This window comes from Hyperolius riggenbachi, chromosome 12 (assembly GCF_040937935.1).
Source record: "Hyperolius riggenbachi isolate aHypRig1 chromosome 12, aHypRig1.pri, whole genome shotgun sequence".
Lineage (NCBI taxonomy): Eukaryota > Metazoa > Chordata > Amphibia > Anura > Hyperoliidae > Hyperolius > Hyperolius riggenbachi.
This window is the reverse complement of record NC_090657.1, coordinates 167,641,896-167,659,877: the sequence shown is the minus strand read 5'-3', so window position 1 is coordinate 167,659,877 and position 17,982 is coordinate 167,641,896. Positions and strand designations below refer to the sequence as shown.

Genomic DNA, 17,982 nt, shown 5'->3' with positions numbered 1-17,982 from the left:
AAGGTATATATGCAGAGCAACCCAGTGTATATACAAATACCACCACCCACATACGGATCTACAGCTGCAGCAATCGCTCCCAGTGGGTCTCAGGACTAAAAGCCCTTTAAAAATGTTTAATACATATAAATGGCTTCCACGTATTGGGAAGGTTTTGATCTCAAATCCCTGAAATGTAAGATAAGTAGCCTGTATTCTCTTCTTATTTGTACACTTTATTTCAAATGTGAACAATAGCCATTACACACAACAGTAACAAAAGTACAAGACATACAAGTGCCTCCTGTTAATCTGGAAATAATAATCATTTTTACATATGAAAATTATGTGCACGGTTTGCATTAAAGGATTACTGAAGTAAGAGGGATATAGAGGCTGCCATATTTTTTCCGGTACTTTTCCGTTAGCCGGGCGCATCCACTAGGTGGCGATAAAACTCCACCAGAATCACATCTTTCCCTACTATCCATGGCGGCCTGGAGGGGTAATAGTAATTAACGCCACCTAGTGGATGCGCCCGGCTAACGGAAAAATACCTTTTGTTCCATTATAAATAATACTAGTTGCTTGGCAAACCTGCTGATCTCTTTGGCTGCAGTAGTGTCTGAATCACACTCCTGAAACAAGAATACAGCAAATGCAGTCAAACTTAAAGAGAACCCAAGGCTAAACAGATATTTACCCTTGTGCAGTGTGTGCTGTACAGCCGTGCCTTTGCACTAAGCTAGAGGCACTCATATACGAGCAGCTTTATGTGCAAATGCTACCAGTGTTCAGTTGTGGAGGTGCAGGCTAGTGTCACAATGCAGCCAACAGCATCTTTTTTTTAAACAAAGGAGAGATACAGACATGTGGCTCTGCTGATGTCCAACTTTAGTATCATCTCTATCAGCCGAATGCAACAATATGAATCCTGACTGTGGCTGCCAGACTCCCGCAATGCATTGTGGGACTTGTAGTTCCTTAACTGCTGAAGAGCCAAGTTTGCAGATTACTGATATAGACTATAAAACAGCTTAACCCATAGGCTGACATAGTGAACAGGAACAAGTATATTCTATCTACATATGAATATTCTGTCTATTGTTATAAACACTAACCTGTTGTAAACAACGGAGAGACACGCGTACGTTAAAAAAGGGCGCCGGGAAAAAAGGGCGCAGGGTTTTAAAAGATAATCATGAATAACGTTTAAAAAAATTGTGTTATATTTCGTTTAAAAATAATGTTTTATAAAGTTATAAATCATTAAATAATGTGTGTAAAATCGGCAATTTAAAAAACGTTAATCTTCCCTGTTTAAAAATTGAAATTTATAATAACGTTTTATAAAACATTAATAAGAATTTTACTAAAGCTATACCTAACCCTACTCTCACACAGAACCCTCCCTGTACCTATCCCTAACCCCTAGACCCCCCTGTTGGTGCCTAACCCTAAGACCCCCCTGTTGGTGCCTAACCCTAAGACCCCCCTGTTGGTGCCTAACCCTAAGACCCCCCTGTTGGTGCCTAACCCTAAGACCCCCCTGTTGGTGCCTAAACCTAAGACCCCCCTGTTGGTGCCTAAACCTAAGACCCCCCTGTGATAAGCATTAATAACGTTTTAAAAAAAATATGGTGCGGTTTTTCGTTTAAAAATGCAAAAAAAAATTTGTACGGTTTTTCGTTTAAAAGTAATGTTTTAAAAAATATTGTACTGTTTTTCGTTTAAAAATAATGTTTTAAAAATTATAAATCATTAAATAATGTGTAATCATGAGAAACAGTTATAAAACATTAAAAGTCTCCGGGCGCCGCTTTTAAAACGTTATTTTTCTCCGGCGCCCTTTTTTCCTGTTGGGCGCCGATTTAAACGATATTTATTATGGGAGTGAATGGCGGCGCCCTTTTTGTCCACCTGCCTCATGCGCCCAAATTTCCTGCTTCCGGAGAGACACAGACATGTGGCTAAGTTGATGTCCTACTATAATATGTGCTGCAGGCCCTGGATCTCCTCAGAACATTGCAATCGTGCTAGAGCTCCATCTAGTGCCAGCTTTATTATTGTGCTCTTGGTAGGTCTGCGTTTAAAGGACTTCCGAGGCCAAAATGAATAAAAATGACACTTTATCTTTTTCTTGACAGAATCCACGGAGGACGCCCTGCGTGACCTCCGCTCCGCCGTCACTCTAGGCCTTTCCGTTCCCCCAGGGCTTGTCCCGACCCCACCAAATGGGTCGCATCGATTCCACCCCTAAGATGGCCGCCGCTTTGATCCGCGGCTGCGCAGTACACTTTGCCACGAGTGCGCCTGCGCAGCCTTGGGTCCCGGCATCCTCCTGAAGCGTACGTCGGGCGCAAAGCATACTGCGCAGCCGCGGATCAAGGCAGCGGCCATCTTAGGGGTGGAATCGATGCGACCCATTCGGTGGGGTCGGGACAAGCCCTGGGGGAACAGAAAGGCCTAGAGTGACGGCGGAACGGAGCGGAGGATGCGCAGGGCGTCCTCCGTGGATTCTGCCAAGAAAAAGGTAAAGTGTCATTTTCTTCATTTTGGCCTTGGAAGTCCTTTAACCCTGTCACACACTAATGTGTGTAACAGAGTAACCAAGCAGCTCAGGGTGACCCAAACTGCTAGGAATGTATAGGGGGATAAAAGGAACCAAAAAGCCCTCCTACTAAAAAAGCAAAGCTTGGTGTAATTTGCCATCTTAAAACAGAAGGAAATTTGCAATAATTCAGTTATAAGTGAACATTTGTGGTTACCCACAATGCACTACCACTGAATATGCAAATTATCCCTTTTCACCCTTGTTAAGCCAAGCAAGCATCCAGAACTGCTGGTGTATAGCAAGCCTATAGCTTTAAGTTTTACACAGCCATATCAAACCCACATGCTAATGTGTGTAAGAAGGGGAGAGTAGTCACTAGGGATGGTCAGAAAAGCCTATTTCCAATTTCACACAAATTGTGATTCCCGCCATTGCCAATTTCTGTATTTTTTTTTTTTCATTTTCATTTTTTTCATTTTCTGTTTCTTCAACTTTCAGATTTCTGATTTTCCATTTATTGGATTTCCAATGTTCCTTTTATTCCAATAGCTGAGGAAAATGGAAATCAGAAAATCAGAAATCGAAAAACCGGAATCTTATGATTGGTTTAAAATTACTGTGGTAATCAGATTTTTGCTGAAAAACTCTGCATTGTCTGATTGGTCCAATGCTTCCAAGTTCTGTGATTGGGCTAAAATTACTGAGTTACGGTAAATCGGATTTCCGTGGAATTCCGATATCCAATGCAGAAATTTCTGAATGAGCATCCATAGTGGTCACAGAGCATATCTGACAAGCTCTTGTCAGATATGTTCTAGGGGTCTGTGCCTTGTCTGCGTGCTTGTTCAGGGGCATTGACTAAAAGAGCTTGAGGCAGAGGATCAGCAGGACAACCCGGCAATCTGCATTGTTCAAAAGGAAATAAGGATGGTGTGTGATGGATTGTCAATTACTTGATATACAGTTCCAATCAATTTTTTTCCAAGTTTTCAATTATGTTATTCATGATTAGAGATGGCCCGAACGGTTCACCGGCGAACGGTTCCAGGTGAACTTTGGGTGGTTCGCGTTCGAATGCGAACGGGAACTTTCCCGGATGTTCGGTTCGCCCCTATAGTGCACCATTAGGGTCAACTTTGATCCTCTACATCACAGTCAGCAGGCCCATTGTAGCCAATCAGGCTACTCTAGCTCCTGGAGCCACCCCACCCCTTATATAAGGCAAGCAGCGCTGGCCATTACAGTCACTCGTGTCCCTGCAGTAATTAGGGAAAGCTGCTGGCAGACTCTCATAGGGAAAGATTAGTTAGCCTCTTGTAAGTTTATTAGCTTGCTCCTGGCTGATTGTTATTCCTAAAATTGCACCCCACAATCTTGTTCTTGTGTTTTTTTTTACCTTCCTCCCCACTTCCCTCTCTCTGGCCTAGTGCACACCAGAGCGGTTCGGCTGCATTTTGCGATCCGCTTGCGGCTGCGGATACGCTTGGGTAATGTATTTCAATGGGCTGGTGCACACCAGAGCGGGAGGCGTTTTGCAGAAACGCATACTCCCGGGCTGCTGCAGATTTTGGATTGCGGAGGCGTTTCTGCCTCAATGTTAAGTGTAGGAAAAACGGCACTTCAGAGCGGTTTGCCAGGCGTTTTTTGTTACAGTAGCTGTTCAGTAACAGCATTACTGTAACAATACATGAAATCTACTACACCAAAAACTCTTCCTATAACCGCAAAATGCTAGCTGAAACGCTGCAGAAAAATAAGAAAAAGCGTTTCAAAATCTGCTAGCATTTTGCGGATCTGCTAGCGGTTTTTGGTGTGCACCAGGCCTCTCTCTCTCTCTCTGATTTTTTCTTCCAGGGATTTGTAGGCTGTCAAAAGCAAGCTCACATACATTGGCCAGGAATTGAACCCAGGTTAACTGCTTGGAAGAGCGCTCCAATGGTGCATTAACCTAAATGTATAATGTTTATAAATGTATAATGCTTAAAAAGTTATACTTACAATTGTGATGATAATGCTGCGCTTTGCTTTGAAATCCGCCAGTGGGTAACCTCAGCCTAATCCTGCCTGGCCAGGGCGGGTGGTGCAGATGGAAATGCAAGAGGACATCCGTCTAGGGAGAAAGCTGTGCGCCGCTGTTACTGTTTGACGTCACTACCGGTTTCGGCGTTAGTCCACGCCTTCCTCACCTGAGCCAGGCAGGATTAGGCTGAGGTTACCCACTGGCGGATTTCAAAGCAAAGCGCAGCATTATCATCACAATTGTAAGTGTAACTTTTTAAGCGTGTGAACATTATACATTTAGGTTAATGCACCATTGGAGCGCTCTCTGTCTCCCCCTACCTTCTTGTTTTTACCAGTAACTGGCTCCATCCAGTCAAGGAGAGCAGCACCTGGGGCTTATTGCAAAGGGCCATTACTATATTTTTTTGAGCGCAAGTGTTTTTTGACTTTAACTGCTTGGAAGGGAGCTATGCTCAACACTATACTACCATTGGCCGGGAGTCAAATCCAGGTCAACTAACATTACAGGCTGAAGCCAGCCATTTCACTTATCTCTTCAACTACAAGAAAGGCCCAGGAGTAGTCTTAGCTACCGTAATATATCTATGTTACGGCAGGGCCCTTATTACACTTTCTCTTACAGGGCTATGGAAACCGTTTTGCCCATGCGATAAAGCGAGGTGCAAAAATTAAATCATGCCTAGCAGGGGATGGTTACAATCCATCAACCTCTGGGTTATGGGCCCAGCACACTTCCGCTGCACCACTCTGCAGTCTGCTTACATTTGTATACAATCTTCAAGTTTAAGAAGGGTACATTAGTTAAAATAGTTACACTACAATCTATGTTACAGCAAGGCCCTAATGACACTTTCTCTTAAGGGGCTATGGCCGCCAATTGGCCCATGAGTAAAGCAAGGTGTAAAAAACATAGTACACCTAGCTGAGGATGGTCTCAATCTAGCAACCTCTGGGTTATGGGCCCAGCACACTTCCACTGCACCACTCTGCTGCCACACAGTGAACGCTTTGTTGCAGGAAAAAGTGGTGTTAAACTTACTTCCTCCCTCCAAAAGACACACATACATCCCCATAAAATCATTTAGCAGAAACTTCATACACAGTCTCTGTGGCACAATCAGTTAGCACATTTGGCTGTTAACTGAAAAATTGGTGGTTCAAACCCACCCAGGGATGGCCTTGCCTTTAGTGTTCAACAGTTGTCCGAATAGAACCCCAGAAAGCCATTTAGCAGCAACTACATACACAGTCTCTGTGGCACAATTGGTTAGCACATTTGGCTGTTAACCGCAAGGTTGGTGGTTCAAGCCCACCCAGGGACGGCCTTGCCTTTTGTGTCTTGTGAAGGGAACGAATGTACCCTTCTTAAACTTGAAGATTGTATACAAATGTAAGCAGACTGCAGAGTGGTGCAGCGGAAGTGTGCTGGGCCCATAACCCAGAGGTTGATAGCTAGGCATGAATTCATTTTTGCACCTCGCTTTATCGCATGGGCAAAACGGTTTCCATAGCCCTGTAAGAGAAAGTGTAATAAGGGCCCTGCCGTAACATAGATATTACGGTAGCTAAGACAACTCCTGGGCCTTTCTTGTAGTTTGAAGAGATGAGTGAAATGGCTGGCTTCAGCCTGTAATGTTAGTTTACCTGGGTTCGATTCCCGGCCAATGGTGGTATAGTGGTGAGCATAGCTGCCTTTCAAGCAGTTGACCTGGGTTCAATTCCTGGCCAATGTATGTGAGCTTGCTTTAGACAGCCTACAAATCCATGGAAGACAAAATCAGAGAGAGAGAAATGGAGGTAGGAGGGTAGGAGGTGTTTTTAAAGGTTAAAAACGTTTTAAAGCATTTTAAAAGGCACTTCCGGTTTGACTAACTGGATATCCGAATAGGTCGGATATCCGCGGATAATGCGTTCGGATATCCGCATTTTTAAAAGGTCGGATTCAGATATCCGAACCGGATTCGGATATCTGGATATCCGGATCCGGATCAATTCGGATTTTAAAAAGTACTATTCGAGCATCCCTGTTCACCAGAAAATCGTAATGTGGGCAGCAGTGACCAGAAAATAATCGTAAAGTGGGCAGCAGTTATCAGAAAATCGCAATGTAGGCAGCAGTCACCAGAAAATTGCAACGTGGGCAGCGTTTGCCAAAAAATCGTACAGTGGGCAGCGTTTGCCAGAAAATCGTACAGTGGGCAGCAGTCACCAGAAAATCGCAATGTAGGCAGTGTTCACCAGAAAATCATACAGTGGGCAGCGTTCACCAGAAAATCATACAGTGGGCAGCAGTCACCAGTAAATCGTACAGTGGGCAGCAGTCACCAGAAAATCGCAATGTGGGCAGCGTTCACCAGAAAATCGTACAGTGGGCAGCGTTCACCAGAAAATCGTACAGTGGGCAGCAGTCACCAGAAAATCGTACAGTGGGCAGCAGTCACCAGAAAATCACAATGTGGGCAGCGTTCACCAGAAAATCGCAATGTGGGCAGCAGTCACCAGAAAATCGCAATGTGGGCAGCGTTCCCCAGAAAATCGCAATGTGGGCAGCGTTCCCCAGAAAATCGCAATGTGGGCAGCGTTCCCCAGAAAATCGTACAGTGGGCAGCAGTCACCAGAAAATCGTACAGTGGTCAGCAGTCACCAGAAAATCGCAATGTGGGCAGCGTTCACAAGCAAATCGTACAGTGGGTAGTATTCACCAGAAAATCGTACAGTGGGCAGCAGTCACCAGAAAATCGTACAGTGGGCAGCAGTCACCGGAAAATCGTAATGTGGGCAGCAGTCACCAGAAAATCGTAGAGTGGGCAGCAGTCAGGAACGGATCTAGGCCAAGTTGCGCCTGGGGCAAGGTCAGGTTTTGGCGCCTAAACTGCCATTCCCCATCCAAATTTTGCCGCCTTTATAATAATTCAACAAACTGCGCCTGGGGCAAGATACCCGCTTGCCCCCCCCCCGCCCCCCCCAGATCCGTCCCTGGCAGCAGTCACCAGAAAATCGTACAGTGGGCAGCAGACACCAGAAAATCTCATGTGGGCAGCAGTCACCAGAAAATCGCACACTGGGCAGCAGTCACCAGAATAAAATCCACCTGTAAAAAAGAAAAAACAATTCACTCACCAGGCAGAAGTCTCCTCTCCCGGCCTCCGGTGCGCAAATCCCCTGATGATCCTCCTGAAGCAAATCTCCCATGCTTACAGGCAGAGGGCAGGGCTATGGCAAGATGGCGCCTGAAGCCCTGTACTGGAGACACAAATAGTCTCCAGTGCAGGGCTTCGGCAGCCATCTTGCCGTAGCCCTGCTCTGCCTCCCGGGAGACTGCGGGCTGCGGGGATTCGGGGAATGAACTGGGGCGGCGCCTTTTAGACAACACTTGGCTGGGGGGTCCCAGAATCGGGCGGGCAGCAGCACTCCCACCGCACATGGCTGGCGAGCCCCTGCGGCTGATGGGGTCGCATCCCCGGTAGTTACGCCGGTGGGTGCAGTCCTGCCTTCTCTCCCTTCCACATGTCCCACAGATGCTCGGATGCTCCCAGCCTGACAGCACTCCTGTCTCTGTTCACCTCTGAAAATTCACTGCTGGCCGACACACTTTGAAATTGCCGGCGGCAAGACAGGGGGCGGGGCGCCACACAGGAAGAAGAACAATACTGTGCATTGCGTGCACATACTGTACACGCTGCCCGTTCAGCTGATCCTTTGTTGGGGCTGATCACTAGAGTTGGGCCGAACGGTTCGCCTGCGAACGGTTCCATGCGAACTTCAGTGGTTCGCGTTCGCGTCCCGCAGGCGAACCTTTGCGGAAGTTCGGTTCGCCCCATAATGCACATGGAGGGTCAACTTTGACCCTCTACATCACAGTCAGCAGGCCCAGTGTAGCCAATTAGGCTACACTAGCCCCTGGAGCCCCACCCCCCCTTATATAAGGCAGGCAGCGGCGGCCATTACGGCCACTCGTGTGCCTGCATTAGTCAGAGTAGGGCGAGCTGCTGCAGACTGTCTCTCAGGGAAAGATTAGTTAGGCTTAGCTTGTTCCTGTCTGGCTGCATACCTGTTCTGTGAACCCACCACTGCATACCTGTGCTGTGAACCCACCACTGCATACCTGTGCTGTGAACCCACCACTGCATACCTGTTCTGTTCAGTGGACCCGCCACTGTATACCTGTTCATTGAACCCACCACTGCATACCTGTGCTGTGAACCCACCACTGCATACCTGTGCTGTGAACCCACCACTGCATACCTGTGCTGTGAACCCACCACTGCATACCTGTTCTGTTCAGTGGACCCGACTTTTGGCATGCATCCCACTCCGCCATCCCCCCCTCCAGGTGTTAGACCCCTTGAAACATCTTTTCCATCACTTTTGTGGCCAGCATAATTATTTTTTTTTTCAAAGTTCGCATCCCCATTGAAGTCTATTGCGGTTCGCGAACTTTAACGCGAACCGAACCTTTCGCGAAAGTTCGCGAACCCGGTTCGCGAACCGAAAATCGGAGGTTCGGCCCAACTCTACTGATCACTGCAGCCTCTCTACTGATGGGACACAGCAGGGGAGAAGCGAGAGAGGAAAGAAGTCGGCCCTTTCCTCTTTTATTAGGCATCCACGCAGCAGCCCAAAACACAGAGGCAGGAGGCAGCCCGGGGAGCATCTGCCCCTCATCCCCCCAGGCCAGTCCGCATATGTGTCCCTTAAGTACAACCACTCCCCCTCATGCAGCCCAGTATTTCTCCCCTGCCCCTTTCTTTGTTAATTGTCGTGGCCAGGACTTCCAGACCTGTGTTTTCTTGGCATTTCCTTTATCAAGAAAGTATCACTTACCACTTGCTGTAAATGGGAATGTCACTTATAGTACACACATTACAACAGTGTGCTCAGTGTTGCCCGTGACTCATGTGTAAGTCAACGCCTATACTTTATTTAGTGAGTAAGACCTACATTTCTAGACTTATTGTCGTGTATTTATGCTAAGACTAAGGAGATAAATTAAGTAGTTGTAAAATGCAGCTCCAGGTCGAAAACTCAGTTCCATCAAGTTCTCATCGGAAAAAAAAGAGAAACCAAACCTAACTGTAAGCAGACTTTCAGCCCATCTCATGTGATCATGCTCCGTCCTCTGCACTGCTTCAGAGGCTGGAGATTGGATGGAAATAATGGTGACCTACTTGAGCAGCACTTTAATGAACTGGAGCTCTGTATTTGTCCATAAGGAAACTACTTAAAGTTGGAAGGGACAAGGCAACGTAAGTTAAGCACCCGATATCTCTGGCGCTAGCGATGTTTTTTTAATTTTTTTAATTTTTTTTAACCGGCACGCCTAGAATTTTTCATCGTAGCTCAACTGCATCTGAAACAAAAAGCCCAAAAAGTTCTTTAATAACCTGCTTTTTGTTTATAATTTTTTGTACAATATTAAAAAATAAAGCATGTTTACGTTGAGGGTCTGTTGTTGGCAAGACAGAGGTCACACACCGCAGGTGTCCATGTAAATTTATGTTCCTTACTGAAGCTCCGGATTCTGTGTTGCGAGTGCGTTCCCCATCTCCTTCATCCATACGCATGTTCCTCCAATCGCCAGAGGCATCGCAACACCTGGAGCACAGATGTGAGCGTACCTGGATCTCGTCACGGGGAAGGAAGGCAGAGGAGCACTCTCGGCAAAAATTAGCCAATCTGTCGGTGACTCAGAGAATGCTGACTAATTGTTTTGTCAGGATTTGCAGGCAAGCCCGGAGCAAGAACAGCAGGACATTCTGAAAACACAAACTGAGCAGAGATGTTTAGAGGAAATCTCTCTCCTTCATACACCAAGGAGAAATACTGCGTAAAAAGAAGACACAGAAAATTAGTATTTCCTTCATGTGTCCTCCAAGCATTGGATGGTGTAAATCGGGGTAAACAGCAGTTGTTTAAGTGTCCGTATGCCCATTAGGGAGCCAGCCAAAGAATATGTCGTTTCACGCCAGTGTGAGGTTGTGTCATTCGAGTGTCAGATCATGGCTGAGCCATCCCTTCTGAGAAACATTCGCCAGAGAGTATTGGCAAGGGCTGGTGCTGCCACGCCTTCACACTCACATTCATTTACACTGAGGGAGCGGCTTGCCAAATTTGTTGAAGTCTATCAGTCTTGGATGTGCCTCAAGCTTGCTATACATGTAAAATTAGTGGTAAATCAGGTAAACAACTCTCTAATATTTAAGGACCACTATTGTGAAACATTGTGTAAAATACATACATATAAGATGTACATTTCTCCCAGAGTACGATGCACTATCAGGGGCGGCACCAGGGGGGTGCTATTGGGTGCTGAAGCACCCCCTAAATTTGTCCAAGCACCCTATTAGCACCCCCTAAAAAACAGGTGCTGATTTTAATTTTTTTGTAATCATTTTGTAATTGTTATTTTTTATTTCATTGTAGCAGCAGCTGGTGCCACTCTGTTGCTTTAATTTGAACCGGCCCAGCTCTGCCTGCCAGTCACTATCCCCTGTATCCCTGTAGCCCAGCCCCGTCTCCATGGCATTCACGCGCTGTCCTTGCTGTATGCGGCCGACGTCAGACATCAGGAATCACTTACCAGCATCAGATCGATAGCTCTGCGTGCCGCTGCTGGTCTCCGTCTCCTGCACCGCTGTCCAATCATGCTCTCACAGGAAGTACTGTGAGAGCGTGATTGGATAGCGTCAGTGCCGGAGACCAGGCCAGCGGCACGCAGAGCTATCGATCTGATGCCGGTAAGCTATTCCCTGCTGCTGCCGCTGGCTGGCTGCAATTCTAGAGGGTTGGGGAGCGCGGAAGAGGGGACCCCTAGGTGAGGGAGGGGGGGGGGGGGGAGGCTTCCCCCCTCCCCGCCGCTCTGTGCACAATTTACCCCCTTCCTTGCCTGTGCCCCCTCCTTCTCAGCTCTGGTGCCCCCAGGAGGCGGGGCGGCTGGGACCCATCGATGGTAAAATCGGTGGTTTGGTGGCTCAGTCCGAGCCTGGTTGCTCATACAGACTGGCAAAATAATGTGCAAACGAGTATGGAGGCCGGCAGGCCTCTTTGTATACCATCCTTTCCAGGGAGTGCTCTAGTAAAGAATAAACAGTAATACCTAGAATCCCACATGAGAATATTGACTTGCCCAAAATCTGTCAGATCTGGCAGCTTTTTACCCCTTACTGTAAGCAACAGAAACATAGGAAATAAGTAATTTATAATGCATTTTACTCTGGGAGAAATGTTCATTTTATTGGTATGTATTTTAATTTTACATTTAATTTTACATGATAGTTGTCCTATAAATAGGCACCATAATGACATGTCGTAGAATATAATACATTATTCAGGATGCCCAATTTTACTTTACTTATCTTGGTTTCAGCATATATCAGTATAGTGGTATGTAACCCTGCCCACCTAGTGATGTTTAAACCAGGCTATTTAGATATTCAGCCTTCTGCCCCAGAGTATTCTGGGAGAACAGGTGCAGGGCTGGACCAAACATGAAGCAACCTGAATCAAGTGGCTCAGGGCAGCAGGCTGCAGTGGGCAGCACCAGAAGCAGTGAAGTGACTTTGGGCTTGATCCACTAACTATAGTGCAGCGTATCACTTGATAGGCAGCCTAATGGGCCAATCAGGGTGTGGGGATAACGTCCTTTAATGTGATTGGGCCTGCAGGGGCTCAGGGCAGGACGAGTGCAGCACTCGTTATTTGCAGGGTGAGCGGGCATAATTTCCTAGCTCTTGCTATGCTGCACTACCCGCAGCATAGCGTGTGCTGAGTGCCCGCTCCCCTGACTTAACCCGATTACACGCACTACGTTGCCATTGGCGCTCGTAGCGTGCAGGGAGCCCTCATTAAGTGGCAGTGATTCACTAGCGCGCGTAACAAAAGCTAACCCGCACAGTTATGCTGCGCTATTGTTAGTGAATCAAGCCCTTAATGCCCAGAAAAGTGAGGACATCAGAGAGATGCAGAGTAAAAGTCAAGCCGTGAAGACAGAGAAGCGTCATCGCGGTAGAAGAGAGCAGCAAAATATGTGGTGGAGGAGGAGTCTGGAGGACACGGCTGAGTCTGACGGATGGGGTATCCGCCCACCACCACAGACAGGAAGTGGCAAAGGTGCTTACAGCAGGAATAAGTAGTTAGTTTTGTCTGTCCTCTGCAGGCCCATGCGGCTTCACTCTCTAAGGTCTGAATGAGCATGTGTGTTACATGTGTGCAAGATTGCTCTGCACATGCACACCAGCATGGCTTGGGGCATTGGGGGGTGAGGGTCATGGAGCCTGAGGCAGCCACACACAGTAAGTGAACAGGGAAGGGCGGCCAGGAGAATAGAAAGAGGGCCAAATCAATTCAAGCTTTCTTCTAGGAGATCATTTTTCAACTTCTGTTTAAAATAACTTTTCAGCTTTCTGCAATTGCAAAAGTACCAAACGGTAGGTGAAAAGGTCCTGTCAAAATCTATTCTTGTTTGCTGGTGACTTAAAAAAAGCATAAGGAGAAAAATTGAATTGGATCAATCCCAGAGAGAGGCTTAGCCAGTGGCAGACAGGGTGGCTGAGGCTGACGAATACACCGGCGGTGGCATTCATCATGTCTTGTGGACCTTGTGGTGGTGAAGCTGACTGCCACGTGGGTGGCATTCATCATGTCTTGTGGACCTTGTTGTGATGAATCTGGCTGCCACTTGGGTTGCATTCACCATGCCTTGGTACAAACACTTGAAGATTGGAGGAACACTGAAAGAGTAGGCCGGCGTGCCAAGACCTCTACCCCAGCACCTCAGGGGGAACACAAAGCAATGGTATAAGGATGGGTTGGCACCACCAAAGTAATTTATAGCTCTTTTATTCCAGGCAAGGCAGCAATATTGCTTTGGTGGTGCCGACCCATCCTTTTACCATTTAATCATGTCTTGTGGACCTTGTGGTGGTGAAGCTGGATGCCAACTGGGTTGCATTCCTCATGTCTTGTGGACCTTGTGATGGTGAAGCTGGCTGCCAACTGGGTTGCATTTCTCATGTCTTGTGGACCTTGTGGTGGTGAAGCTGGCTGCCAACTGGATTGAATTCCTCATGTCTTGTGGACCTTGTCGTGGTGATGCTGGCTGCCACCTGGGTTGCATTCATCATGTCTTGTGGACTTTGTGATGGTGAAGCTGGCTGCCAACTGGGTTGCATTCCTCATGTCTTGTGGACCTTGTGGTGGTGAAGCTAGCTGCCAACTGGATTGAATTCCTCATGTCTTGTGGACCTTGTCGTGGTGATGCTGGCTGCCACCTGGGTTGCATTCATCATGTCTTGTGGACTTTGTGATGGTGAAGCTGGCTGCCAACTGGGTTGCATTCCTCATGTCTTGTGGACCTTGTGGTGGTGAAGCTGGCTGCCATCTGGGTTGCATTCATCATGTCTTGTGGACCTTGTGGTGGTGAAGCTGGCTGCCAACTGGGTTGCATTCATCATGTCTTGTGGACCTTGTGGTGGTGAAGCTGGCTGCCAACTGGGTTGCATTAATCATGTCTTGTGGACCTTGTGGTGGTGAAGCTGGCTGCCAACTGGGTTGCATTCCTCATGTCTTGTGGACCTTGTGGTGGTGAAGCTGGCTGCCATGTGGGTTGCATGATGTGACTGAGGTCTGTGCAGTCACACAGGTTCAATTAACAGGTACCGGACAGGCACAGTGACACTGCGTGCGCTCACATAAGTGGGTGGGTGCACAGTAAACAACAGGTAGGTACAGTGGGTTGCAAAAGTATTCGGCCCCCTTGAAGTTTTCCACATTTTGTCATATTACTGCCACAAACGTGAATCAATTTTATTGGAATTCCACATGAAAGACCAACACAAAGTGGTGTACTCATGAGAAGTGGAACGAAAATCATACATGATTCCAATTTTTTTTTTACAAATGAATAACTGCAAAGTGGTGTGTGCATAATTATTTGGCCCCCTTTGATCTGAGTGCAGTCAGTTGCCTATAGACATTGCCTGATGAGTGCTAATGACTAATGACTAAATAGAGTGCACATGTGTGTAATCTAATGTCAGTACAAATACAGCTGCTCTGTGAGGGCCTCAGAGGTTGTCTAAGAGAATATTGGGAGCAACAACACCGTGAAGTCCAAAGAACACACAAGACAGGTCAGGGATCAAGTTATTGAGAAATTTAAAGCAGGCTTAGGCTACAAAAATATTTCCAAAGCCTTGAACATCCCACGGAGCACAATCAAGCGATCATTCAGAAATGGAAGGAGTATCGCACAACTGTACACCTACCAAGACAAGGCCATCCACCTAAACTCACAGGCCGAACATGGGGAGAGCGCTGATCAGAAATGCAGCCAAGAGGCCCATGGTGACTGGACGAGCTGCAGAGATCTACAGCTCAGGTGGGAGACCCTGTCCATAGGACAACTATTAGTCATGCACTGTACAAAGTTGGCCTTTATGGAAGAGTGGCAAGAAGAAGGGCATTGTTAACAGAAAGCTTAAAGCGGAATATAACCCTGCATTTCAACTTTGCTCTAAAACATTATTTACAGCATATTATATGCAACTAGCATTTTTTTTTTTTACTAGACCAGCATTGGAAGGGTTAAACACAGAGGTTTGCAGAAGTTCAGATAGATACATTCTATTTAGTCAAATGTATATATTGAGACATGTTACACACTCTTTGGCTGTCCTCCAAGCTCCTTCTCAGGCTCAACACACACCATACAATCTTGGTTGTTCAATCTTACCACTTTCATGTAGTATAAGAGCTTATCCAATCAATCATACAAGGTATTTTCAATCTATTGACCCTTATACTGCATAGATTTGGTAAATCTGTACAACCAAGATTGTATGGTGTGTGTTGAGCTTCAGTGAGAGAGATGAGTCACATTCAACACTTAGATACATTTATGTAAACAAAATGTATCTATTTCAGGTTCGGATGCTTCTGCAGAAATCTCCAGGAACTTTAAAGCCCTGTGTAACCCTTCCAATGCTGGTCTAGTAAAAAAAAAATGCTGGTTGCATATAATATACTGTAAATAATGTTTTAGAGCAAAGTTGAAATGCAGGGTTATATTCCGCTTTAAGAAGTCCCGTTTGCAGTTTGCCACAAGCCATGTGGGGGACACAGCAAACATGTGGAAGAAGGTGCTCTGGTCAGATGAGACCAAAATGGAACTTTTTGGCCAAAATGCAAAATGCTATGTGTGGCAGAAAACTAACACGGCACATCACTCTGAACACACCATCCCCACTGTCAAATATGGTGGTGGCAGCATCATGCTCGGGGGGTGCATCTCTTCAGCAGGGACAGGAAGCTGGTCAGAGTTGATGGGAAGATGAATGGAGCCAAATACAGGGCAAGCTTGGAAGAAAACCTCTTGGAGACTGCAAAAGACTTGAGACTGGGGCGGAGGTTCACCTTCCAGCAGGACAACAACCCTAAACATAAAGCCAGGGCAACAATGGAATGGTTTAAAACAAAACATATCTATGTGTTAGAATGGCCCAGTCAAAGTCCAGATCTAAATCCAATCGAGAATCTGTGGCAAGATCTGAAAACTGCTGTTCACAAACGCTGTCCATCTAATCTGACTGAGCTGGAGCTGTTTTGCAAAGACGAATGGGCAAGGATTTCAGTCTCTAGATGTGCAAAGCTGGTAGAGACATACCCTAAAAGACTGGCAGCTGTAATTGCAGCAAAAGGTGGTTCTACAAAGTATTGACTCAGGGGACCGAATAATTACGCACACCCCACTTTGCAGTTATTTATTTGTAAAAAATGTTTGGAATGATGTATGATTTTCGTTCCACTTCTCACATGTACACCACTTTGTATTGGTCTTTCACGTGGAATTCCAATAAAATTGATTCATGTTTGTGGCAGTAATGTGACAAAATGTGGAAAACTTCAAGGGGGACAAATACTTTTGCAACCCACTGTATATGCAGTGGGTATTACAATGTGCACCTGTCACACACAGACAGACATTTTTGACCACAATTTTTACTTTTTCACATAATTTTTGACCACAGTTTATTGTCTCTCTTGTCGCCATTACCTGGTGACAACATAATGTTTTGCATATTTTTTGAGCACTAGTTTTCCTTCTCATACTTTGTATTTATTCACTGTTTCCCCTTGTGGGGTGTGTTTTTTTTTTTTTCTCTCCCCTTATCTTTTTTCTGGGGCTTACACATACTGCAATATTATTTTATACATTATTATACCACAGAGCAGGGGCATGACTATTTTCATGATCGGGGATTTTTATTGTTTCTAATTGTTCTCAGTGTCAGTGTGTTAACATTAATAAAGGTTTTTCTATATTGCATTTTTTTTGTACAGCTTTATTATTCTAGATACTTTATGGGCATCTTTCCTTTTTGTTAATGCATACAGTTAGTCATGCCCAGTATCGGTGAGATACCGTCCAGCTCCAATAGTGTTGTGTCTCATAAACATAGTACTTCATTCCTGCATTGCCTGGGGCCCTCCTTTAAAAGCCACAGAGCACTTTGTAGGTTCACAAAGATGACAGGACTGTATTAATAAGGAATAAGTATCCTTATTGTGCATCCACTGAGACAATCATGGGAAGAAATAATGTAATGCGCTCTTCCTGGATGAACTTTTTACAAGATTGTTCTGAGGATGCAGAGAGCACACAGCATATATCACGAGAAGGAAGAAGATCCCAAGTTAGTCTCGCCCATCCCGGCGCTGTAAATATTTCATGGTAATGAGGCTTCCCTCACTGTTCGCCGCTGCTCATTCTGCAAATCCATGCACAATTGCCTTCCTTTACAGCCAATAAGAACGCACATTAAAGCAGGAGGGTTTTTACTTAGCAACATGACCTGCAGCCATGCGGCGTGCACAAAATCCAGAGGAAAAGTGCTTTATTGACCAATATTTCTTTATTGCTGCTTAACAGTGAAAGAATATGGAGAGATAAAAGCCAGCGAAGTACTAAAACAAGCTACATGTGGGTTTTACTGCTCAAGTGAAATTTACCTTCACAATTTTCTCTCCCTGTTAAACTGCAATAAAGAACAAAACACTTGATAAAATATTTCTCTTTTCCATTGTTCTGTGAATACATTTGTTCTCCTCCCTCCACCCCCTTCTCTGTAAATGGAACAAGATTTACCCGCCTCCTGTAAGAGGGAAGACGGCTGGATTCTACAAGGCAGAGATAATCGCGGTATCCGGAAGTTTCATACATGGATAACGTTGGATTTATACTTAGGAATAAAAAGCTAAACAATAAAAGGAGGGAATTTTGAAATAGATTTCCGTAACTCCTGCAAATTAGCTTAATAATTCCCCCAACCATGCGCTGCCAAGCATTCATATTGGGTCCAGTGTATCCCCAATCTTCTACATATGACTTCAGTTCTATGCCTGGCCTACAGATCAATACACAAGTCCTG

The 17,982-nt window shown here is 45.8% G+C and overlaps 1 protein-coding gene and 1 long non-coding RNA gene across 5 annotated transcripts in view; one reads left to right on the top strand and one right to left on the bottom strand.

Moving 5' to 3' along the window:
• Window positions 1-17,982, bottom strand: part of LOC137542432 (cadherin-like protein 26) — a 604,516-nt gene that overhangs the window by 9,536 nt on the left and 576,998 nt on the right. The gene's annotated exons all lie outside the window — the stretch shown is intronic.
• Window positions 1-17,982, top strand: part of LOC137542433 (uncharacterized) — a 163,192-nt gene that overhangs the window by 37,340 nt on the left and 107,870 nt on the right. The window lies entirely within an intron of this gene.